We start from the raw sequence: 27,112 nt of genomic DNA, 5'->3' as shown, positions 1-27,112 counted from the left end.
CCTACCAGTGCAAAATCTAGGGTACAGTAGGTTATATTTAGCAGTCAGTATATTTAAAGTTGGTATGAATCACATGAGACACAACCCTATAGAAGACCAATTTATGTGTATATTAGCAAATTAAACTGTTTCAGGAAGCATTTCCAGGTACTGTTGTCCATACTACAAAATTTCTGGAGTGACTGCTGTCACACTTTTGGCCTGAGTCAACAGGCAATCTCCCCAGAAATTTCTTTACAAAATTTGAGAGTTAACATAGGGGAGGAATGATTTCCAAAAGTCAGACAAGATATTCTGGAGAGTTTAACGGTTGAGGAGAGACCATTTTGTCCCATTTAGTCCTGGGAAGAGGACACTGGCACTGTGTTGGTTAGCCAGTAGAAAGAGGTAAATTCTCCGAGTATGCTGGGCCACTAGCCCAGTACTGAATCAGAAGAAAAAATATTGGCAATTGTATTTCTTGCCACCTTTCATATGGAAATGCACAGCTTGCTTTCTTTACCGGCGCAAAATGGTTGAAATGGTATTTTTTCATAGTATTTTAATTTGATTTGAACATATGTTACTGCATTCAATAATTAACTGAAACTAAAAGAGCTTATTGACAAATGTGTGTGTGTGCGTGTATAGCTTACGGAAAGTTAAAGTAAAGATGTAACTAAAACTGTCATTGCTAGACTTTTCTTGTTAATGAAGAATGAAAGCTAAAAGGTCATGCTTAAAACCAAGGAACTAGTATACTCTTATACCAGGAACTAGTAACTAGCTTACCAGGAACTAAATGGGAATGTATTTGGCTTGCAAACTTATGTTAGCCTCTCATCCTGTTAGCATGACAATTTTTTAAACAATAAATTAGACTGAAAGTGTGAGTTCTGATTGAAATGAATTTAAATATAACTATCATCATCCGTGTGAGACAAAAAGTGCTTCTCGCCATACATATTTTGAGTTGAGATGGAATCACTTTTTTTCCACTCAAGTTTTCTTACATTGCCCCTGCATGAACATAATTACACCAGTGGGGATCCTTCCTCCTCTGTATTTTGGTGCCTCAACTGCAGCCATAAGTCTGATGTAATTTTAATAATATTTAATGGTTTGTAATAGGCTCCAGAATGATTTTTTTCCACTCTAATGTGTGCTTCCCAAAGGATTCAACAGCAAAGCATAACTATCAGCTACATGAAAAGTAACTGCCACAGAGTTTGAAGCTTTCAAAGTTAATACTGCACTACTAAAATATTGGAGTATTTCACTTTATGACATGAAGACTTTATGTATAGTACTTTACTCCCAGATATTTTTTTTAGCTCAATGAGTATGGCTGCTGGTTGTCATCATTGCCTGATTGAATGTTTTAAAATGTTATTTCAATCCTTATGATTTTTTATAACTTTATATTTCTCTTCCACCTACTAAACAGTGAAAAAAAAAAAACACCTTAAAATCAACAAGTTTAAATAACTGTTCTATAGTCTGACCAAAACACTTTGGATTTTTACAGCTCAAACATTTCCCAAGTCACTTGGGAAGTCATTTAGGAAAAGTGCAAGACACATGGATGTAAGATATATTACCCACATTTTTTTGATTTTGCAGTTTGAAATAAAAAATATTAAGTGTTGCAGTATATTACCATAATCAAAACAAAATTGTTCATGTTGTCCTTCGTTTGTATCATTACAACAATATGTATTTTATACACCAAAACATAATTCTTAGAACAAGTATTCTTCAAATCTAATGCCATTTGGATCTAGAGCTAGATATGGATTTAAATTATACCTGTGGCAACTCAAGATTAATCTTTTTGTTGTGTCTTCATATACGACCAGATTTTGTAATAACTCTGCCTGGATGGGAGACTTGCAGGTTCAAGATGTGTATATTGTCATGGTGGGTTGACCTTTGCTGGTTGTCAGACCTCCACTCAGCTGCTCCCTCACTCCCTCTCCTGAACAGGAGGAGAAGATAATACAATGAAAAAGCTCTTGAGTCGAGATAAAGACAGGGAGATAACTTGCCACTTGCCATCATGGGCAAAACAGACTCAACTTGGGGCCAATTAATTTAATTTATTGCCTATTAAAACAGAGCTGGACAATGAGAAACAAAGACAAACTAAAAGAACACCTCCCTCTTACCCCTTTTCTTTTCCCTGTAAGGTTCAGCTCCACTCCATGGCCAGCTCCTCCACCCTCCCTCCCCTGCCCCAAGCAGTGCAGGCGGATGGGAAATGAGGGTTGGGCCAGTCCATAAGAGCTCCATTCTGAAACTCTGTCCTCCTCACACTTTTCTCCTGCTCCAGCATGGAGGGGCTGCAGGAAAATACCCCCTTCAGCACAGTCTCTCCATGCACTGTGGGGAAACCTCTGCTCCAGCACCTGGACCACCTTTTCTCCTTCCTTCTTCTCCAGCCTCGGTGCTCGCAGAGTTGTTTCTCTCACTTTTTGTCCCCTCATCCTTTCTGTGGCATTTTCTCCCCTTTCTTACATACATTTTCCCCAGGTGTCCCCATCTTGGCTGGGGGCTCAGCTGTGCCATGCGGTGGGTGGGTTGGAGCCGCTGGAACCAGCTGTGTCTGACATGGGGAAGCTCCAACCTCTCCTCACAGAGACCCCCTGCAGCCACCCGCCTGCACCCCAAACAAATGTCCTTTTAAATAATGAAGTTTAAATATTCATGAGGTTTTGATTTTTTAAAAATATCCAGGTACACTTGAAAGTTATTTGGCATTGTTCTGAAAGTAATGAATATTTCAACTCAGATTTTTTTTACTTGTTAACTCTCCTTTCTTCTTCTTTCTCAGATATCCATACACTGACTCAGAGAAAAGAGACTTTATTTTTTTTTCCCTAATTCAGCTAGGAAGTTTTGAATGATCAGAGAATCCAGATATTAATGGTTTATAACACAAAATGGTGTAGTGCCTTAAAACTACAAGTGTGATGCGGTCTATAAGAACATGACATTTTAAAATAACTGTGTAAATACCAGCAGATCAACCATGATATTTCTAAAACTTTTGACTCTGAAAACTCCTGGATGAGTTTCAAAGCCATAGGCACAGCTGGTATCAACATAGTTGAAAAGGTTATTGTAAAGGATATAATTATGAAGACAGATTTATGGGCATCCTCCCAGTTGAAGTCTTAAAGAACTGAAAGACATAACTCCATGCAGATACATGGCTGAAAATAGTAATTATGTGACATGTTTCTATCTTTAATTCGTAATTAAAGGGTTTTGCTTCTCTTCATTCAGCCCTAGTTTCCTTCTCAATGGCCTGCAGTCATTCAGGTTGATCAATGATTTAATCATGTTATCCTTCTATCAGTTTAGTCTCAAATCCTTTTGTGGGATCTTTTACAGTTTAATAGAGCTTATTTTCAGGTTAGACAGATCTGAAGAGTTCAAGATTAAGATTTAACCAAACCTACATAGCCATCCAGTATTGATTTGCAGTCTCAAATGTAAAATCTCTAGCTTTCATTTGAGATCTTACTATCTGTTGTCATGAGCTTCCCATTTAAAGTCTATTTGAGGATCTTACTTAGGGAGATCCTTTTTGCCTTGCTTTATTTCTCATTTTCCATGACAATCTTTAATGTAGTAGCAGCAGGATCAAATCTCTAATAACATTCAGAAATTGCAAACTAAGTTTTCAGTTTTACCTTTGGTCCAAATGCTCAAAATTTTCATCTGTGTCTTCTCCATTGAAGCACCTTGATAATCTCTTGTTCGAATGGAACAAGATGCAGGACTTCCAATTCACACTTGTTTCAGCCACTCTTCCTTAACAACACAGGACACAAAGACAGACAAGTTACTTACACTGATTCAACTATTTTAAACACAATGAAATAATTCTGAAATCATTTATGTGAGACTAACATGTCAACAGTAAAAGGCATTATTGGGTAAATGGCTGTAAAACTGCTGTTTACTTTAGGATCAAGCCTTAATTTCCTTAGTGTTGCAGAAAGCCCCATTGGTTTTAACAATCATTTTGATCTTTTTTCTGTACCTTTTTAATATTTCCTGTATATTATGAGTGAGACAGAGCTAAAAGAATTGCACATAGTGTGCAAGATACGGTTGTGCCGTAGATAGATTACAGGAGTGATAATAATGATGTTTTATGTTTTCTCCTCCATTGGCTTTGTAATGATCCTTAATATTATTTTTTTTAATTGTTAATGATTATTAAGCTGATGGTTTCATAAAACTATTTTTAATATCATTATAATCTCATTGTTAAATGGGAATAGTAAGTGTAGAGCCCATCACTCTGTATGTATGCCAAAGCTTGTTTTGTCCTTCTGCATTACTTTGCATTCATCACCATCCAGTCTTGGCTGCCAGATTATTGCCCAGTCACTCAATAGTATTAGAACTTTCTGGAATCTCCACACATGACTTTTGGTTTTATCATCCTGAATAATTTAATATATCAACAAACTTTGTTACCCCACTATTTGTTCCTTTTCTAGCTCAATATAATAAAAAGCAAATCTGGGTGTAGATCTCACTGAGACTTAACTAGAATGTCTGTTACAGAAAACAGCCATTGGTTCCTACCTATTGTTTTATGCTTCAACTTGAAATTGGTACAATTATATTTTCAAAAAGACTCTTAACAAAATGAATCTTTCAAGTTATGAAAGAACCTTTTTGAAAATTTAACTGCATCTTCAACTGGAATATCAGGGGTCACTGTTTCCCATTGGCTTTTTTATTTCTTCCAAGAACTCCAACACACCTGCAAGAAGTGATTTGCCACCACAGAGTCCAAGTTATTTCTCCCCCTTCATATCGTAGTTATCTTTATGTCTACTGATTCTATTCTTTATTATAATTTAAACCAACTTACCTGGAATGGAAGTTTTATTTAATTGATTTCTTGATCCCCAGACATTACTTTACAATTTGACATCACATTTATTACCTTCCAGTCTCCAGGTACTAAGGCTATTTTAAGTGTTAATGCGCTCAGAAGAATTTAATAGTTTCATGGTTTCTTCTTCAAGGTTTTGGGTGACTTCTTCTTAGTTCTGTTGTTTATTTTTATGTTTTATTTCTGTTGTTCCTTTTGCTGTTCTTCTGGCTAGTGTCTTTTAGAGAATGATACCAGCCTGGGAATCTTCCTAAGCTTCCCTACACCAAGGAATTAATTTAAATTTTATACTATGGGCCTGTGTTTTCATTTAATTTTGTTTCAATTTACCAGATCAGTTGCTGTGCAATATATTTCAATGATGTGCAGATCACAGATTGCTTATTTGTTAAGCTGAAGCTTCAACAGATGAAAAAATTGCCTAGATGTACGCAAACATTTAGTACTGTCAGTAAGAAGTTATAAATACTTATCACAGGAAGTTTCCTTCAAACTTAAAATCTGAAATGAGAAGTCCAGAACACATTGATCAAGGAAAACAGATACCAACAAGTCTAGCTTATATGTGAATTGCAGTTTTGAAAAAAACATTATATAAGGCTTCCAGGTTTGCTCTTAAAGAATGGCAATTTCCTCTTTAAGGAGTCCAAGCAATTACACTGGCTTTTGAGACACCTCTTATCAAAATATTTCCCACAGGTATTTTACAGAACTGTAGGTTTTTCAGGCTGTGGTTCATGCATTTGAGCTTTGCTCTGACTCCCTTAAGCCAAAAGCTCATCAATCATTATGCTACCTGCCCTCTGAGGAAGGCAAGAGGGGGTCACTCAGTAGTCATGGGCTGATTCATCCTCTCCTTATTCCCTTTCTATAAATAGGCTCAATCGTTTTGTTTACTCTAATTTCTTTTCAAGTTTTCCCCTGTAATCCTGAGATTTGCTCATGGTAGAGGAGGAAATTGAAAGGGACAAGAGGCTGGCTTTTTTTTTTTTTTTGTTAAGAAAAAAATGACGGGGAGATGTGCATGGAAAAATGAATAGGAGAAAAGAAAAGCATCTGATAATGGATAACAGGAAATTTGAACCGTGTGAATAGCAGCAGAGGTAACTGGTGTCTACAGGAGGTTTCTGTGCAAAGCTTCAGTGCTCTAGACAGCACAGGAGTACCAGGGGGAAAAAAAGGAATGTTTTTCAACATGAGCAGATGAAAAAAAAGTTTAATCTTTTGCAGCATCCATTGTAGTGTGGATGTATGGCAGTGATTCCATTTCGCTTTGTTTCTTAAGCTTTTAAAAATGGAGGGAGTGACTGGTAAAGACACTGTGAAAGCTTTAACTGGCCATTAGAAGACAAATATGGACAGTGTGAAACAACACCATTTAGTTTTCTGTGTCTTTGTGTTAGTTTCTGTTGCATCTACTTTGATTTCATATCCTTGTCTTCCTTAACATACATGAAATTCTCTCTTTCTGCCTTGAAAGATTTCTTTTTAAAATGAATCTTCTATGTTTCATACAAATTATTATTCAAAGCCAAAGTTTGTTTCTTCCTGTGCAATGGAAGATTCCTGTGCAAACTAAAGATTTGCACTTCCTGTGCAAACTAAAGATTTTGTGATTAACAGTTGCATATGCCTGTGTAGCATTAATCCTTTTTCAATTTGGAGTCTTGAAGGTGTCACTCCAGAGTGACACTGGAATCTTTAAGACCGGTATCACACATGCTTTACCCTGTGTGGTGGTGTCAGATCAGATTACCTTAGGTTTTCATACAAATGACATAATCGAGCAAGCTGAGGGTGGACCAATAGACAAATTCCTGTATATCAATTGAAACACGCTAGGTGGATTTGAGTAAGTTTTAAAAATATTTTTATCTTTAAATTGCAAGTAATGTCATGGACTTGTGCAAAACTAGTCACATATATAATATTAGGCACCCTCAGATTATTTTTCTTTCTTTCTAGGCTTTGCTTTGATAATGCTAAAGAACACTTGAAAACAATTGATAAATGTAAATTTGTGCACCTTTTTCTCTATCTAATTAATTTAAAATAACCATTTCACTTAGGAGCCAACTGTCAGCACTAATAAATATATAGTACTCCAAATTTGTCATGCTTTCAAGTAAATCTTTTTTTTGTTATTTAAAAATGTAGGTATATAAATGTAATTTCTCAAGTGCTAATTTCATCAATTAGGTTTTTAAAGTCTTGTGAAGAAAGCTACTGACTAATGTTTTTGTAGGAACAGCATGCTATGTTCATTTTTGTTTTCAAGGAAAATATGACCTGTGCACGTATTGTTGCTCTTTTTCTGCTTTTAAAAGATTTTCTTCCGTAACCATACACTTGTTTCACAGGAAGTACTTTTAGAAAGAAAAAATGCCTTGAAGTTTTTGTATGTGCTGTAGACCACACTGGAATTTTGTCACACCTATTAGCTGAACTTGGGACCTCACAAATTCAGAGAAACCCACTAATAAAGAAAATATTTACTGCTTTAAAAAGAAATATGCACCATATAATATTACAGTCATCTCTTCTGTTTTTAGTGCCTCTTGAATATTTCTGGTAAATGATGTCATTAAAACTGAGAATATTAATGATGAAGGCTCTTCGAAACAGTGAAACTGTTGTCCTGTTCTCATCAGCCTCCTGGCAAATGATGTTGATGCAAAAGTCTCTGTTATTTCCTATGTTCATTTTGCTGGAGTATTCAGTTTTCCAAAAAGTAAAGTCATATTCTCACCTTCCATTTTTAACACTAAGAATAAAGGTCAGTTTGAAGTCACTATCCATAACCGTATTTTACACTGTTCTTTAGGAACTGTAGCTGAAATGTTTAGGAGTTGGTTTTGGTTTAATATATAGAGAGTGTCAAGTAGAACAAGTACTCGGAATTTTCTGTTTAAACTATCCTTAATATGTTGTGTGATATATGTAAATGCAGAACATGGGCTTTGTTTTTGCCTGCTATTTCCATGGATGCAGATAGGATGTACCTAAGAAATATATACACAAACCTTCTGGAACTTCTAAGGCTCCAAAGTTTGCAGTCTCAGGCTGTGCATCAAGGTGACTTCCCAATGGGAAAAAGATCTATTGCCTTGTAAAGATATTTAATAGGTGAGCTGTCCCCTTTTGCTCCTTTGCAAAGGCATGGATTTTAAAATCTCTCACTTTGGTGCTAATCAGTTCTAGCTCCACTGAGTTTAGTAGAAATCCTCCCCACCTCAAAGCTGCCAGTGAGCTGGCTAGCTGAGAGACAGAAAAGTGTTTTGTTTGCATTAGTTGTATTTCCTACAGGATGAAGGTTACCTGTCTAAATTACAGGGGGCACATAGGAAGAATCTTTAGTCCCATTCTCATTGTTGGGGAAGGGCTACAGCACCAGGAGAACTCAGGATAAATACCAGTAAGGCTGGACTCAAAATGAAGGAGTGTTCCAAGGACAGAGAAGAGAGAATAACGGGAATATGCTGCAGGTTGGGTGGTATCTGTCAGATACATCCTGCCTGATATTGGACATCCATATATATTAAAGAAAATAGCCCCTACATGGTAAATGAATCAAAATGCTTATTCAGCACTTATATGATGGATGGGATTATGGGTCCCTCCCACCATATTTCCTAATGGGCTCTCCTCTCCCACAGAAAAGAAAGACACCTTTATGTAAATAATCATTCTACAGAAGAGAAGTGAAACAGGGTTAAATTGCAGTCTGACGACTTTTTTTTTTTTCCTTCCCTCCAGGATTCTTTTTCCAGTTAGGTGTTCTTAGGCCTGTCTGCCTCCTTAAAACTCTTTTCTGTCTGTCTGACATGACCATAAATCAGACAGGACCTTTCCAGTGTGTTGTGAAACTCAGCTGGTGCAATGAGGTAATTCCTGATAGCCAGAAAGGCTCGCCGAGGAGGTGGCTGGTCACATAGTCATGGCTTCCAGCCCCCCAGCCATCCCAGAGGCAGCGTGAGGCAACTGACCTTACAGGGCAAGGACCCAACTTTTCTGTCAGCACAGCTGTCTTCATGACTAAAGAGCAGGATGCAGAGGTGAGTCAGCAGTGTGTCCTGGCAGCCGAGAGGGCAAACCACATCTTGGGGTGCATCAAACACATCATAACCAGCAGGTCAAAAGAGGCGATTGTCTCGCTGTATTCAGTGCTGTTGTGGCCTCACCTTGAGTGCTGTGTGTAGTTCTGAGCCCCACAATTTAAGAGTGTTAAGGAGCTCAAAGGCATCCAGAGGAGAGCAACAAAGCCAGTGAAAGGGCTGGAAGGAATGTCCTATGAGGAGTGGCTGAGGACTTTGGGCTTGTCTGCTTTGGAGAAAAGGAGGCTGAGGGGCCACCTCATGGCTCTCTACAGCTTCCTGAGGAGGGAACATGGAGAGGGAGGTGCTGAGCTCTTCTACCTCGTATGCAGTGATAGGACATGTGGGAATGGTTCAAAGGTGTGTCAGAGGAGATTCAGACTGGACATTAGGAAGCAAGAGGGTGGTGAAACACTGGAAGAGGCTTCCTAGAGAGGTGGTCTAGCCTGTCAGTGTTTAGGAGGCATTTGGACAATGCCCTTAGTAAAATGCTTTAACTTTTGGTCAGCCCTGAATTGGTCAGGCAGTTGGAGTAGATGATTGTTGTAGGTCCCTTCCAATGAAATAGTACTCTATCCCGTTCTATTCTATTCTATTCTATTCTAGTCTAGTCTAGCCTAGTCTAGTCTAGTCTATTCTATTCTATTCTGTCCTATCCTATCCTATCCTATCCTATCCTATTCTATTCTATTCTATTCTATCCTATTCCATTCCATTCCATTCCATTCCATTCCATTCCATTCTATTCTATTCTATTCTATTCTATTCTACCCTATGCCATTCCATTCCATTCCATTCTATTCTATTTGGAACAGCTAAATCTCAGGCAAAAGCCACACTTAGGCTGTTGAGGAGTACAGTCTTGGCTAAAGACTCCTGAAAAAACAGCAACACTGTACCTTATTTGTGAGCTGTTTGTTGTCAATGTCAAGTCTACAGGGACAATTAGATATACATTCTAGTCTGTGTCCTGTTTGATGCAGGGATTTCTATCAGCCAGCAGAGACTGAATGACAGAAAGACCTGTTGTGAACACACAGGAGTGAGAAATAAAGAGTCTGATTCTACAGCCTGTCTTTCTTCTGGGCAATACCCATTTTGGCCACAAATACCTTCCTGACCCTTTGATACAAACTCATCCACCCTCTAAAACAACGAAAATGTTCCTTAAGCTTTTTGTCTCTTTATTTGCTCTTTCTGATAGAAGCCAATAGACATGACATGATAGTAGCTGGAAGAGACATGCTTTTTTCCTAGATTTTTCAAGAGAATTCACAGCTCTAGATAAAGATGTGGAAAACTGGGTGTATGTTTAAGCCTACTGCTTCTTTTGGCATCCAGGAAGAATTCAGGTTCATATTTTCTTTACTGTCACCCTGTACACATGACAGGGCACTTCTGTGCCCTTGCATATCAATTAGTCCAATTTGCTTTCATGCCACTGGAGAACCAACGACACAAGAAACCTCATTACAGGGCTGGATTTCTAAATGTCAAAAATTTAAGTAGGAGAGGACCCTCTAGAGGCTATTGAATCCAGCCTCCTACTTGAAGCAAGGCTAGATTCAAGGTTATGCTGGTTTGCTTAGGTCATTGTCCAAATAAGTACTGAAAATCTCCAAGAGCGGAGATTCCAAAACTTCTCTTGGCATGTAATGCTTAACCACTCTCATGTAAATAATTTTTTCCTTACATCTAATTGGAATTTTCACTACTGCAACTTGTAACTCTTGCCGCTTGTTTTTACTTCTGAGGACTTTAAAGTCTTCTATAGATGTCACTTGAGCACCTTGTGATGGAACAGGCTCTGTTATTTAGCTAAAGTGAGGTGCAGAGAGTTAAATGACTTATTCAAGACCAATCATCAAGTAAAAGTTAGAATCCAAGGTCAAGTTATGTAATTATCCGGTAGACGAATTGACATTTCTCATTCTGTTGTAAAAGAAGGGAATAAAAACAAGAAACCACAACACAGGAGTGACTTTTGTTTTTCTTGAGACATCTGTGATTACTTATGGTAAGAGTTGCTCAAAGTGTAGTTGTCAAACCAAAAAAATGTTTGAAATTTCAGCTTTTCTTTTGTTTACTCTGGAATGATTTCCAAACCATTTCCATAAGCTGAGAATATATTCAGTATTCATAAGTATTTTCTAAGTCTTTCAGACTTAGCAAATTGGACAGACTGCAATTTGTTTGTGAACTATTCACCTCACCTTCTTACTTCTGGCAATGTCTGATTATTTTTTTCTGTCTGATGGCCGTCAAACTTCGCAGACTGTAAGATAAAACAGACAAGCAGACTATAGTGAATAGGAAGGCAGTGATATCCATTGCAAATCTCTGAAAGTGCCAGGATTCGCAAATACATTCATGAATGTTCAGCTGTTATCTACTAACTGTATATAGAATTATTCCATAAATGCACTAAAGAGAAATCAGTCTGATTTTCATGGTCAGTCTCATTACTGTCATCAGCAAAACACTCACTCAAGGTGCTGGCTGATCCCGGACTGAGCAGCTGAGCCTGAGTTCCAACCAGGCTGAGAAAAGGGCTTGAAACTTTCCCTGGGAAGATAAGTCAAATGCTGATAAATGACTTCCTCAAAAATATCCAGAAAGCATCTTCCAGATCTGGAAACTTCATTCTACAGATCCCAGTCGAGAGCCTCTGCAAGCAATTTCAAATGCAAGTTGTGTTATCCTAAATTTAATAGCTTTCTCCAGAGCGGTACACCAGTTCTATTTACAAAAATAAACACAATCAACAGATTTCCTATGGATTGTACCTAGCTTGCTGAATTTGTCAGACAATATGTTAGACTCGATAGTACAAGCCAGCAGTTTCCAGTCATTTATCTTTAAGAAGTGCTGTCTTTTTTTTTTCCCCGGGAATGGGAAGGAAGCATTATAGCTATGCTTGCCAGGATAGAAGGACAGAGATGGCGGTAAAACATTAATGCTTCCAGGCAAGGTACTTAAAGGCAAACAAAGGAGCTTTTCAGTCTGTCAGGTTGGAGTCCAGTGTCATGTCTCATGAGTCCCTCAGGGTGGAGAAACATGCTGCTGCAGAACTGCACTCTTGGGGCTGAACACAAAATGCCAGAGAAGTATTCACAGAAAATGAGTGAAGAATAAGCAGGAAAAAAAAAAAAAAAAATTCACGTGAATTATTTTGTATAAAGTGCCCTACTACTACATAGGAACATTTAAAACTGCTGCAGTGTTTCAAGCTCAGCTGCATTTTGGGATTTTCTTTAGGTAACTGCAGTAGCTTGAAAAAGTTACCTCCCACCTCAAAAAAACAAACCAAAACAAAGCAAACAAACTAAACAAATGTAGGACTGCACATATTTCTGTTTATTTCATTCTTTCTGATAAGTACTGCAATGCAATGGTTCTGTCCTGCACACATAACATGCACAGCGTAAAAGCCAACAACCATTTGTTTAAGAGAGAACCTCTCGTTCCTTTGGTTGGAAATAACATAGCCAGGGCACCTTCAGGTTCCAATTCCGTCACATCTGTTGCAAGATGGGGCCTAGAAGTTTCACTCTTACTATGTCTGCAAGACTTCAAATTCTGTGCAGAATTTCAGCTGTGGTTAACTTTGTTAACATCCAGTTCAGATTTTTTTGTTGCTTCTCCAGTAGACATGAACACAAACACTAAACTAAAGTTCAATTGTTTTAATTCTTTTCATATTAGAGAGCTAAGTCCAAACTCAAAACAGAAGGCCAAGTGAATTCAGGCTTTGTCCAAATACAAATCCAAAATTATGAGTCGTAGAATACAAGCAAGTATTTAATTTGTATTCATATGAAGAACATTTACCAGTAATACAACATAGTTGCAACATGAGAATAATATTTTTCAGGCTGTTAATATTTCTTTGATACTGTGCAAAGTCGTAGATCACAGAGATAAGATACTTTCTGTATAGGTCACAAACATTGCCAGGCAGTAGCAGAAACCCAGTTCCTCAGCTGTACAAAGCAAGCCTGAGCTAAAGGATGTTCTAAATCAGCAATATCAGTTATAGGTCACTTAACAGCTTCTGTTGTCAAGATGAAAAAGGTCTGTGTCACACAGGCATGCAGACACAAGCACAAGTGTCATGTCACCATAACCTCTTATTATGCTATGTCTGGAATGAAGAACAAATGCACCCATATTGCCTTCTTTTTTTTCCTTGAGAAAATCACAAAGGGATCAGAGATGCTGTTAAGTGAGAAACTATTACTACTGCTAAGTAAATTTGACTTTCCACTCTGTATTTCTTTAGTATTAAATTAGTCCTATCACTATAATAAAGAATTCTTCTCTCTTGATGGCTTTTACACCTTTCAAATATCTATAGATTTATTTCCCTGCTCAGTAGTCTGTAAGCCAACCTATACGTACTTAGGCATTGTAATCATTCCTGTATGAAGACATGAGAAATGAGAGGCTTCAAGCTGCCCTAGGTAAGGCTGCTAACAGAGTACTGATGTATGGTGACCCACGTAGGGAAGGTCATCTAATACACAACACCTGCACATTTCTGCTTATCTTCTGAAATTGAAATGGCTGTGATTTTTCCTCTCTTCTCCAGTCTGTCTTCAGCTCTGTGTTGCTCTGTTATTAAAGGCAAATAAATTACACTTCTTGGTATTTTGAGCTGGATTTGGTTTGTTCTTTAATAAGGATTCCCAGCCCCAGACACCGATTTTATTCAGGGTATGTTGTTTTGTGGCTCCTGTTCTCTCACCGATGAGGAGCTGCCTTTGGCAGACATGAAACTTGGGAGAGGATACTACACAAAAGCAATTTTCCTGCAGACCTCATTCACTGTCTCCAGCTCCTGGCAAAAAAAGGGGAGAAATGGAATAAATGACTGGCCAGGGAAAAACAGAGCGTCTCAGCTGCTTGTCTCTAGCCACCTGGCTATCACAGCAAGCAGAATGCTTAAAAAGAAGAAAAGCAGACAAAATCCAGCGAGAGACATTGCTGGGAAGTGAGAGAGCTGGGTGGCATAGGTAAAAGCCTGAGCCTCTGGCTGTTAGTCAAAGGTTAAGGCATGTTGGCACCTGCGGCAGATCAGCTAGTGGCAAAGAAAACCTCTCTCTCTAATTTACAGTTTGAGGAAATATGGCAGGCACCATCAGGCTTTGCATCGTGATGTCTGGAGCCCTGGTTTTGATCAGCTTCCGTGTCACTTGTGAGCAAGGACACTGTTATCAGTTTGTAATCCCTGTGTTGTTATTTGTTTCTCTTGCATGGGTCTGCTTTGTAGTTGAGTAACAAGCTCTAGGGTCATCACCTTGTTTCTGTGTATTTGTATATTTTCTGTACAGAATCTGACAGTCTTTCAAGTACTGCAAAGCTATGCAAATTGATTAACCTTGAGACAATAGTAAACTCATTTGTAAGGAAGGGTGAAACCAGGGAAGGCAGTAGAATCTTGTTTTAGAACGGTTTCAGTTGTGACAGGTATAACATTCCCATCCCCTAGCTTTGGCACCTATTACAGTCATTGGTATTGTTTCCTGGTATGCTACAGTTGAATAAGACCTAGGGAACTACAAGATGTATATCTAAGAGAAATTAGAAATATCTTATTATTATCTGCTTACAATAGATGACTGAGCCAGACAAAATCTTTATTTATGAATTCTCTACGGCATAATCACCATTCACAGATAACTGACTCCCTCATCTGGATTTCAGTTTCAGCTGAGCAGTGAAAGTAATTTAAGCCTTCCAATATTGTTTTGAAATCTGTATTTCATGACACTATACATTCCTTTATAGTTTTTGGTTACTTGAGCAACAGTGATTTGGGTTTTTTTAATTATTATTTTTTAAATCTCTTGCAAACACTTGTCCAGGATATTTTTCCTGTCACTCCAATTCTGTCATTTGATCAGCATCCAGGCAAGTAAAACAGCTAATGACCGGTTCAGTAGCCACAGCTTACCCTGATTTTTTTTTTCTCAGCTTGCTGTAGATTAGCTAGTATTTTCTTCAGTAGAATTATAGGAGCTTAGAAGAGCGACACTGTCTAGAATCAAATTCACTGTTACACTGATACCTTCATAGAAGAACATTCTCATTTTGTTTTCTGGATCTATTGCATGTTCATTCAGATATGCTTCTAATAGTTTAAATTTCTGTTTCAGTCATCTGAAAGTAATGATGAATATATGTGAATTGCCTAACATTGAGCTGGGCTTGTTTTTGGAAAAAGTTCCGACCAAAAATATTTGCGCAGTTTTACTTGGAATATTTTATGTCATGCTGCCTTTAAGTATACATCTATGACAGGTATAATGTTATTAAATGCATGTTCTGCATCCAATAAATCAGGAAAGGAGCTGATGTGTAGCAGAGAAGCATCCACTGGAGAAAAAAAAAGTTAAAATCTAGAGCAGAGAAAGGATGTGAGCTAATAGGAAAAAAACCTATGAAATCTGAGGGTTTGGATGCACAAACAAACTCTTGTGTGTCAGCAGGTCTGTGGTCCGTGTGTGTGATCTAAGCCTCAGCAAATGCAAATACTGTTTCAGTAAAAGAAGACTAAACCAATTTGAATTAACTTGAAGCTTGAGATCATACACATGGATGGTCAGCAAAAATTAGCTGACATAAAGGATTTTTTTTCCTCTCTGTTAACTTATTAGGGTTTTGCCTATCAACAGAGGTAACTGACACTGAGATGACTTAAGAGTTTTCCCTCTGCAATTGTGGGGATAGTTTAGCTGCAGCTGACCAGCTCCAGACCTGACATGTTTTAAGTAAGATCATCAACAGTTTACTTCAGGTTGCTCCTGCCTATGATTTGGAGCTTAGTGTCTGTATGGGTGCTATGTGAGGAGGTGGCTGAGCTGATCTATGATGATAGCTTCTTCCTGGTAAAGGGGATGTGCATCCTGCTCCCAGCAACGTGCTCCTGCTACTTCACTTTGCTCTGGCTCTGCCTGACCCTTTGACAAGCCAATTCAGGTCACTGGGCTGGCAGAAAATAAACCAAGCAGAAAGAATGGAATATTTTCCTGTTGGCTTAATGAACAAAATTGAATCAGCAAAGAATATGCTGAATACAGGTAGAGCCTGTGCAGCTGGAGAAAAGAGCAGGATCATGCAGTCAGGAGAAGGGCAAAGGAGAGAAGGCAACCCTTTTTAGCTGATAAATCATCTCAGCCTGTCTTGTTGAACTCCTGGTCAGTCATCACAAAGCATGACAAAAGAAAGAAAAATAAAAAACAAAAAGCCCCTCTTTTTGCTGTTAGTTGTGTATAGTAGAAGCAGAAAAAGTACTTTGGAAACTGAGGCTTAGCAGCCACTCATCTCTCAGAACCTGATCACAAACAATGCACAGGCTATATTTGGTTTAACAGAACTGCAGCAAAACACCGGTTCAAGGCCCCACCACCAGTCTAAGTTGCCTGGTGGTCAACGAGGTAATTTGCTTCTACTAATGAATCTAAACTACAGGGCTGAACACATCATCACTATACTAAAAATAAACTCTATAGATGCATTTTAGGAAGAATCTATTGCTGCCCTGTTTAACTACTACAAAAGCCTATTTCTTGGTGAGGCAACCACAAGGCTGGGCAAATTACTTTCTTCTTCCTGGGTCAATCTTCATCTGCGGCTTGAGTTTATTGCAATTTTCTGTGTAGCAAGATCTAATTCATTCTGTGCTATTTTGTCACTAGCTGTTCCTGCTAGGAACATAGAGCAGGATCTCCTGTGCTGGCCACACCGTGTAGTTGTGCCTCCTGCAATTCCTTATCCTGTTAGCCACACTAGCAAACTCCTGCAGCTCTGGTTTTGTTATTTCAGCCCTTGGAAATCTACAGACAGCACTGAAGGTAAGCACTTTTATATCTCAAATGATGCTCATAGGTAGTTTCTTCTGCCTCTCCAATTACAGAGTTCCTGTAAAGACATTTTTCCATCTCATATCTTTCAAGAGACCTTTGTACAAATTCCTAACCTTTTATTCCACCATCTCCTAGGTGCTAACTTTTGCACCTTACTGTTCATCTTAGATTAGGATTACCATTTACCACAATCACATTTAGGCAGTTGGTTGACCATGAAGCTTATGCATGTTATAACTACAGACTTTACGATATGACTCCCTCTTAACAGAAACACCTCTCACACAACAGCCCAGCACATCTAAAACTGGTATGCTTCAGGCCTGGTGACTGGTACCTTCTATTTGTCTCTTCTTTACTCAACCAGATGTCAACAGAGCATCCATTCTTGTTTCAGCTTCCCTCCTCTCTGCTCTTCCTGGAGGAGGTTGTTTTCATATTTGGCTTGAGCTATCAGACTTACACTTTCCTCCTGAAAACACTTTGACAACACAAATTTCACACTACATTATGATTCTCCTTCTAGAAATGAGATATTTTAAAAACTGGATTGCTGTTTCCAGTTTCGTTTGCTTTAATAACTGGATTGCTGAATTCTCTGTTTTACACCATTAGAATAAAGCAGTCCAAACAAAAGAGATGAGAGGAGTAGTTATACATTAGTAGCAGGAGAACACCTGCTTGTGATAAGCCAATTTTGAATAGGGTTAGTGGGCTTTAACTTCTATTCTTCCCAGAAGGATTAAATCAGCCTGAAAAGGGTCTTTCAGTGCCCTGAGCAGAAAAAGCTGGAGTTTTGAATTACAGCAAATACAAAATAAAAATAACCCAGCTTTTTGAATCTGACAGGCACTCCACAAACTGGAAAAACTTGGGTTGAAATAATCTACAGCTCTGTAAACATACACGTTGGTGTTCTTGGATGACAGAACTTTGCCTCTAGTTTACATACACCGCTCCTTTTCAACTTTTCATTAGGACAAGTCTTTCTTTTGACTTGCCTGAATATAATTTACTTCTGTTATGGTAAAAGAAAATGTGTGGCATTTTTGTTCCTATTAACTGATATTCACATGTGTTTGAATGATGTTTATGTAGGAAAGAAAATCACACCTATGAAAATTCATTTAGCTTTTGAGAGAATGAATTTGGTAACCTAGAAAACTCACCCTTTGAAACTCAGAATTGAACTTGCTATATAGCCAAGATTCAGAAGTGACAGGGTTAGAAAGAAAGATATGTTTTGATATGGTGCAAAACATTAACTAAAGCCAAAACAAGTAGCACTGTCTCCAGAAAAACTTCCTGCTACGGTGTCCTTTGATTGTATCTTAGAAATTAGTTATCTCAGAATCCAGAAGGAGTATTTAGCTGGATTAGGAAATATCCATTTGCTATTTTTCATCTTAGACTTCTACAGACAAGTGTTTAATATCTGATGAATACTCAAAAATGGCTCCTAAGATGCTATAAATTGGCAAAATTTCACTGAGGGAAAAACAAATGTATCTGACTAATGCTGCCTGATTACCTTCTCTTTTAAAATACACATGGCCATTGCACTATATGGTTGATTAATGGAATAAATTTTCTCATAATTGATTTCACATTTCACCTGAACATCCTTATCTAATGCAATAAGTAATTTAACCCAACCAAGGACCAGATCCGACAGTGCTTGCCGGACTAATGACAGAACTTCCATCAGTTCTAATGAACTTGGAAACAGGCCCATGAAAATTTATAGCTGATTTCTTGAATCATTACCGTTTTACTAAACAGGTACTTTTTACCCATTCTGTGTTTGCCTCATGTAATTCTGTATCACATACATGAGATTATTATAATTCAGCAACACATTATGATTCTATTAGAAAAAAATGTGTACATTTTTCATCACTGGTTTTACTCTTTTCTTTAATATAGTCTGAGGGTCAAGGCTGATGAAAATGTTACCCACCTCTTTTTTGCTTCAGTATTTGTAGTGTTTTTCTGAATCCCCTTCATTATTTCTCTACCTATTAATAGTGCTGGAAGCATTAATCTCTTTTGGCTGTTCCACCTCTTTATACTACTACTGTGAATCTGAATTGGAAGGCTCACTCCTTCCTACTCCTGGCAAATGTTGACCCCAGGGCTAAGTGTTTGAATTTGCAGCGCTGAGTGTTAGAATGAGTGTGAGACCAACCTTCACACTTCAGAAACTTGCCAGTTGGCAGGTTATACTGCCTGTCTGTTTCTCATTCTGTTGTGCCCTCTGCAGTCTGCCACTCTACATCCCAGTTTTGTTTGTCAACAATTTGTCAGCCTACTAGTTTGTACCTGAGAAATTGCCTTATGACCCATCAACAAGTATTGAATGCCACAGAACAGTTGTCCCAATGAGATAAAAGTTTCACATATGTTTGGCCAGTGATACATACTTGGAAATATTTGGTCTAGGCAAGCAAACACTTACTAAAAAAGGGAATTAGGGGGCTAGACTTGCTCCATGTTGGTTTGTGCTTTTGCTGTGAGTTATTTTATACAACTTGTTAAAATAAATTGAATATAAGTGATTTAGTATCAAACCAGAAGAAAGTACTCTATTGTTTCAGGTTCTTCCAGCTCTATATCTTAATGATTTTTAAGCAATAACCTGGGAAAGCTAGATCTTATGCGGTAGTGATCCTCCATTTCTTGATGCCATCTTCTGTACAGTATACTTCTGGAATTACGAGCCAAAATAGTTCTTGTAGGGGCCTCTAAGTATTGCCCTGAAGCAAGTAGCTAGATGGATTTATCTCTGTTGGATCTTGGAGGGTGAATCAGTTCACCTGAATCAGAAGGTGAAGCAGAAGACACCTTGTAGCTGCTCAGCTGAATGACCCTTAAGGTTCTTTTGACTGTATCTTCAGCAGTGCTGATGGACTCTTTTGCATTGGGTGGTGGCTGAATGCTGGAACAGGCTATTAAGAGAGAGTGCAGTGTCTCCATCCTTGGAGATATTCAAAACCTGGCTGGACATGGTCCTGACAGCCTGCTCTGTAGGGATTGGACTAGATGATCCCCAGAGGTTCTTTCCATCCTGAGTAGTACTATGATTCTGTGAATCCAATCTACTTTGTCATTTCCATGTCTTCCACTGAGAAATGCTGAGTTTAGACTTTTAGTACAACAGGATCGATATGTAAAAAACAGATCTGGGGCAGAATTTTAAAGATTTTTCCCCAGAGTGATGGGCCATGGTGCCACTGGGAATCCAGAGCAGCATCTGGAAGCAGTTCAGCTCAGCACTTTTGCCTGCCTGGCAGAGGAGAACTCTCAGTGATTCATCAGGGTGTTCAGGGCTTTCTATAATTGTTTTTCATCCTCACACACAGCACTAGAGTTCATTTGCCACCACATTAAAATTTATTTATTTTTCAGATTCCTTTTCTTATTTTGCCTGGTTCTTTGGTTTTTGTTTTTCTCCAGAGGACACTCTGTAAATGACCAGAACAGCTCTGCCTGGGACCAGCTGTTACTGCTTCTCTGCCAGATGTGCTGAAGGTTTCAAAAGACAACTGAAACTTCTGTGCTTTTCTAGCTTTCGTAGCAGCAATAACTGAAGACCTGCAACTGAAGTGAGGGCTCTTATAGAAAGATGTTTTCTGAGGAATCATTCCAACTGCAACAAGTGTAGGAAATCTGCATCTGAAAATGCCAAAAACAGATGAGAAAGATGTAAGAGTCACAGTTGTCTTCAATAAGGATTTTTGGTCAGGGTTTCTAGTTTTAGGCAGAACTTCCTAAGCCTTGGAGAAGTGTGCACAACCATGAGAACATTGCAGTATAAAGTAGCTTGCACCAGCTCTGCTTTTCCCTCCCTGATCAGCTTCACTTTTAGAGAAAGGCCAGGAAAAAAATCTCCCCAACAGCATTCAATGAAGTTGATACACCAGTTCCAGCCAGTTACAGAAAACATTAATAATCCTTTTGTAAAAAGAGTCTATGACCCGAACCTTTCTCATTCTGAAATACTCTTAACAAAAGAAATAAATGACAAGGAAAGATAATCACTTGGCCTTGAGTAGGATACTTTACAACTATGACCCTTGTAACAGTGAAATGCGCTGTGTGTGACGGGTGTACAGCTTTGCTTGGGGAAGTTGGCTGAAAATACTTAAGCATTTTGCATGGGCAGATGGAATATGTGGCCATTTTTAAAACAGGAACAAATGTATGAATTTAATTACAAAGTGATTTGACAAGCACTTGTTCACTCATTGCATAATTTTCTAAAGACACTTAGAACAATTAATTGTTTCAGAGATGATGTTAAATAGATTTCATAGATGTCTTTTTGTTGTTGTTTCAGAAGTCTTATTACAAACTTCAAGTGTTTTCGTTTTGTTCTTCTATTGTACGCTGGCCACTTTGGCAGCCCCCAAATATGCACCCCTATTTAAAAACAGTTAGAAAAAAAAAAAAAAGCAAGCCTAAAGACAATTTATTTTACATTTTAATAGGGGTTTTGTCTTCATAGGGCTCACTGGAGAACAGATAAACCATCCAGACAACCATAAGACTCCTTGCCTCAACTGGAAATCAATGCATCTCTGAGAAGTGTGTCAAAGTTATGATCTGAAGTGTGTGTGGTTAAACCCAGTCTTTCTGAATCTATTCATGTAGGTACATATGCAAAACGGCTGCACTATTAAATGCATCACCTATTAACAGCTATTAACCACCATTAGAAATGCCTGATACTGCCCAGTCCTACGCTGGACACTAAGAAATCAGAGGTGGTGGTCAAGCATTTCCTCACGGTGACAGTGGTGGCTCTGGATTTTTTTTTTCTCAATTTTAAAAACAAAACCTTAAAAAGGTAATCTGCAGTACTCTTCTCGCACTTTTGAAAGTGAAAGGGAAATCTTGTTTATGCTGTGCAAATAACAGGACTATGCCTCTATAATTTGTCATACTGAGACTCTTTGAGAGCTTTTGAGTTATTTTCACATATGTATTCATTAATTTATTTTAGTATCTTTACCTTCTTATTCTTTCTAAATTAGCCTTTACAAAGCTTGTGGCAAAATACATTTAAAAATTTTTTAACAATATACTGAAATTTTTTTCAATCTTTTTTTCTAACTGTGTATAATCAGAGGAAAGAAGGATTCTTCATAAGCTTGTTTCTATTTTATCAATATCTTCTTATCTTCCTCAGTGACGCAGAAGCAATTTCAGCCTCATTGTGTACTTCGTGTGGACTTTGAGTAATTTTTCAAGTGAAATAAAACTTCCCCTTAACCATAAATCAAAGAAAATTATTTCTTTTTCTGTAGTCATATTTGAGCCATGTATTAAAATACTCTTGAACTGACTTTTCCCCAAACCTATCTATTGGCAGATCATTTCAATCATGTTCTAAGTAATGGCAGGAGCTTTTTTGAAACATTCACCAGGAAATCTGAAATTATGCAAACTTCAGTTACTTCGTTTATAAGAAAAGAAAAAAAAAAGAAACAAAAGGAAAGGGAAAAGGAAAAGGAAAGGAGAAATGAAAGGAAGTAGGATAGGTTTACCTAAAGGTGTAAAAATGGTAATGAACCTTTACATTCAAACCTGGAACTAATTTCATGTTAAAGAAGGCACAGCTTGCAATGTTGCAAATTCTTCAGCACAAAACTAATTCAGCTTCTCAGGGACACATTTCCTTCCCTGGTTTTGGCACTTCTAGTAGAGATTTGAAAGTGTTGGGACCCTGAGAGCACCATTTGGCCTTTGCTGTCCTAATCAGCCACAACTAGGATACACACACTAACAAATCATGTAAAGTCCCCTGAGAGGATGGACATGCTACTACAGGCATACCAAGGTGCCCTGCTGAAGACTCAGGCAGTTCTTGGGCCAGAGCTCACTGGCTCCTGCTGGCTCACAGTATAGGCAGAATGGATGTGTGCTGGATTGCACCTGACAGTGCAAAATACTCTTGTTATACAGGTTTACAAGGGGAACTAATCTGACCTTTTTAGTAAAACAAATTTAGCAAAGCAGCTATCTTCTAGGCATCTCACAAGCAAATGTTGACTTTTCAGTGACAACCGCTTTGTTTATTTTACAAGAATTGTTTTCTTATTTAAAAAATGTTTTAAAATCAGCTAAAAAACAACCAAATACTTTCAAATTTTGTGACTGAATGCATAGCAAAATCTAAAAAGATGTTTTGGCAAAAGTTTTTCAGCTAATTATGGTAAGTTCTGTGTTTTGTTTTGTTTTTTTTTTAAAGTCACGTGGAGATGCCTAAAGCTATGTATCTGACAATTTGGATATAGAATTCAACTGTGTGGGTGGTCATATACATGACTATAAAAGGGCTATTATTTTGGAAAACATAGGGTCTTCACCTTTACAAACATTTATTTTGACATACTGTATATTGCAGGACACTTATTTTCCCCATATTAATTTCTGTGTGAACTAAACCATCCCTTCTTAGAAATAAACAATGCATATTAGATTAAGAATAAAATGCAGAACAACCTTCCCAGCAATGGAGAATTCATGGAAATCAAAACTGAACTTTTAGAATTCTTTTTTTAACCTAAGTGCAAAGCAGCATCATTTCTTTTTGGAATGGGTATGATTTTAATGTGACTTACAGTTTTTACTTGACTCTCTTGAACTCTCCTTAATTTACCATTTTGATAAAGCACTCCAGTGTCATGTTGTGACAGTAATGACAAATACAGAGGTAGCAACCCAATTTTTCTATTTTGTGTCCTGTTGATACAGTTGATGATCACACTAGCTCTCTTGGCTGCAGCATTTTGTGTAGGAATCTCAAGTTCTGCCCATAATCAACGAAGATTCCTAAAAGTCTTGCCATCCTATCTCAGGATAGGGTCCCTATTCTGTGTGTTTGACCTGCACACCTTGTGTGACCTCTCATTTTTGTTTGTAGACAGATAACTTTACACTTGGTAATAAATACATCAAATGATAGGTAATCCATCACACCTTTAAGTAAACTGTTCTAATGATTGATTACTATTGATGTTAAGAATGTTTGGTTTATTTCCCATCTGATTTGTTCTGCCTCCAGATTCCAGCTTCTAAGGATTATGTTGGTTGAAAATTCAAATATGTTGTTAAATCGTGTCTTTTCCTCTCATGAACAACTTGTAGAGCATTTGAAAGACATATTTTGACATCCATATCATTTAAAAGAGTGAGTTTAATGAGGTATTTTTTGTCATTTTTTTTTCTTCTTTTCTTCAGACTTTCTTGTTTGTCAATAGCCTTTTCAAATAGCTGATACCAGAGTTAAACACTGCATTCCAGTGATGGTCTTCCCATATAAAAAGCTGTAATATCTCTCTAATCCTGTATATAATTTCTCACTTATGCTGGGGAATTGCACTTGATTTTCTGTCTGAACCACTCTATTGTGAGTTCATGTTGTAGTTTATTATCAAACATAAGTCTTAAATATTTTTGAATCATCGTTTTCCAAAGGCAAGGTGCGGGTAACCTGTGATCTTTATTCCATCATGGGCATGTCACTCTATTAAACCTTATGAAAAAATTGAATGAGAGCTGGTCTTCAGAACTGTTATAAGAAACTAATAGAATTAGGTCTCCATATAGAATCACTTTTGAAGATAGATCCACGAGTTTTAAACTCACTCAACACCTGTTGATTAATTTTTTTCCTTTATTTTAAATTGTTAAAATACTATGAACTAATAATTATGAAAAGTCAGTGTTTATCAATCAGATTCCAGATTGCATTAAAAATATTGTATTTCCTGACTAAAACTAAATTGCCATAAAATAATTCACCATTTAAATATATTCTATGTTCAGCTTGGGGCCTGATGGCTTTCGCTTGCAAGTTAAGTTACTTGTCTTACAAGTGCATTGTTCACCTGTGAACCCGTTTAGGAATATCAACCCCTAGGCGTCTCATTGTCTGGAATTTAATGTGTCTTCAGCTTTCTGAAAGTCACTTTAATAGCATGGAGACCTCTTTTCCTAGTCCTTCCTGAAGTCTTGAAACTTAGTGATAAGATATGTTGATTTTGAACTGTGCCATTCTTGCCTTTCTTGCAGAATCTCTTTTTTGCTTAAGTCTTAAAGACACAGTGCCCTCCTAGCTTGGAGACCTGCCTGCTGCCAGTAAGACATGGTAACATCAAAGAGCTCTTTCTGACCTTCTAATTTGGTATCAGCCTCTGTCAACTAATATAGGTTAGGGGTTAATTCGTTTCATATTAATAACATGATTCTGTGATTCTATCTGCCATGCATTTGGACTGCTTACAGTATATTTTCACCTTGTTGTGTGTTAGAGCAGAAGTGAAGATTAGAAATTGATCTTACCCCATGAGTGGGCAGTAAACCTGTAAAAAGTTTCCTTGTTGTCTTTTTAAGGCCAGAGACTGATTCTTTCAAATGTCCTGACTACAATGGGTAGATTGTCTGCTTGTATTGCATTTAAAAATTTGCAATCTGACAAGCCTGGTTGGATCTCAACTTGAGTGATATAGGACCTTGAAACTTATGTACACAAAATATGCTCATCCCATATTCTTCCAGCAAATATATGGGTAGCTCTTAGCAGGCAAACAGAAGCTAAAAACATGTAGTCAAGTACAAAGAACAAACACATTTTATTTGCAGAATGAATGATGGATGCATAATAGTGTTAAATGCGAAGATTTGATATGACAATAAAATGAAACTTCTGGTAGTGTTCATTCTCTCAGAATTAATCAACGGTGTGAAATTTAAGTTGGCTGTCTGCAACCTGTCTGTTCTGCTGATTTTTTTAATTGCCTATTGGTTAATGTGAAGAATCAAAAGGACATACGGAGACAAAATTCAATAGTCAGGTGAGCAGCTTCCTTTCTATGATTTAGATGACACAGTGGATTGAGTGATGATAAGTGAGATTGAAGTGACATTTTAAGAATTTTTTTAATGTTAAAATATCCCCAAGTAGTCTGGATTCATACATACTCCTGGCTGTTCAATGTCTCTTGTGCGAAGGAAATCTGTGCTATGTCTTAAGTGGTGAGAAAGTTGAGTTTAGTGTTGTCTGGCATCACCATTGCATTTCAGCGTGATTGAAATACAGTAGTGAATCAGGCCCTGACAGTCCGTATTCATTACAGACAGTTTAAGTGGACAGGGATAGTCTTCCAAGAAATATTTTAATGCGTCTTGAACTTAACCGACTTCATGTGCAGTTATCAACTCCAAAAATTTCACTGACAACCAAAGTACACCGACATGGACTTCCCTCTGACACTTACAATGATTGTCCCTGTTTTATGCAAGTCTGACTACTTCAGTTGTAAGCCACCTCCACACCACATTTTTTTAACTATTAATATAAAAATTTAGAGTTTGAATGTGGAGTTTGGAAAGGGGTCAAAAGAAAGCAGGCATGGATTTGTCACTGAGGTTGTACAAAGAAGTGATTGTGTCCCTTTCTAGATGGGAGTGAAATCTCATCAAGTTGAGAAAATGATCTCCCTGTACACTTAGAGATCTTGTTACTACACGACTTCGGCTCTTACCACTGCAGACCACCAGGAAGGGAAGTCCAACTCACTGTCATTTGAGCCCTCTGACTTCCCTCCTGACTACAGGTGAATACATGTTTTCTACATGTGTGCGTGTCTTTTTTTTAAATACTTGCACGCCAGGAAGGAAATAGAGACTATGTTATTCTTTTAGTTTTAAGAAGCATTGAGATGGGAAATATGAGAAACAATTATCTAGAATTAATTTCACACTGTGTTAAGCCTGATTTAAGAAAAGAAATCTGTGTTTAAAAAACACCGTGATTTCTATTTGAAAATTATTGTATGGTAGTTCTCACAATTAGTTATATTATCACTGTAAACAGCAAAAATAATTTCAGAAACAGAAAGGGTCAGAATGGCAGACTAGAATTTCCGATGCCTACAATTGACATTGCCATGTTGTTTGCATCATTTTTGTTTTATGCATTGCTCTTCTAGCACATTTTCCTATGTAAAATTACACTTAATATATGGTAACACATTAGGAAATTAGTTTTTGAATAAACCAAAATAATTCGGAAGTCTCTCCAGTGAGGATGGTGCAGCAATGTCATTGTTATTGAGCTGAGAATCAAGCAGAAAACAGCTTCTCCAGAAAGGTATAATTTATTAGCCTGATCTTATGAATATTTATGGTACAAGTAAGATTATTCATATGCATTTGGTTTTAATCTTACAGCCATGTTCATC

This window comes from Caloenas nicobarica, chromosome 3, assembly GCF_036013445.1.
Source record: "Caloenas nicobarica isolate bCalNic1 chromosome 3, bCalNic1.hap1, whole genome shotgun sequence".
Taxonomy (NCBI): Eukaryota; Metazoa; Chordata; class Aves; order Columbiformes; family Columbidae; genus Caloenas; species Caloenas nicobarica.
The sequence above is the reverse complement of the archived record's forward strand: the minus strand, read 5'-3'. Positions refer to the sequence as shown.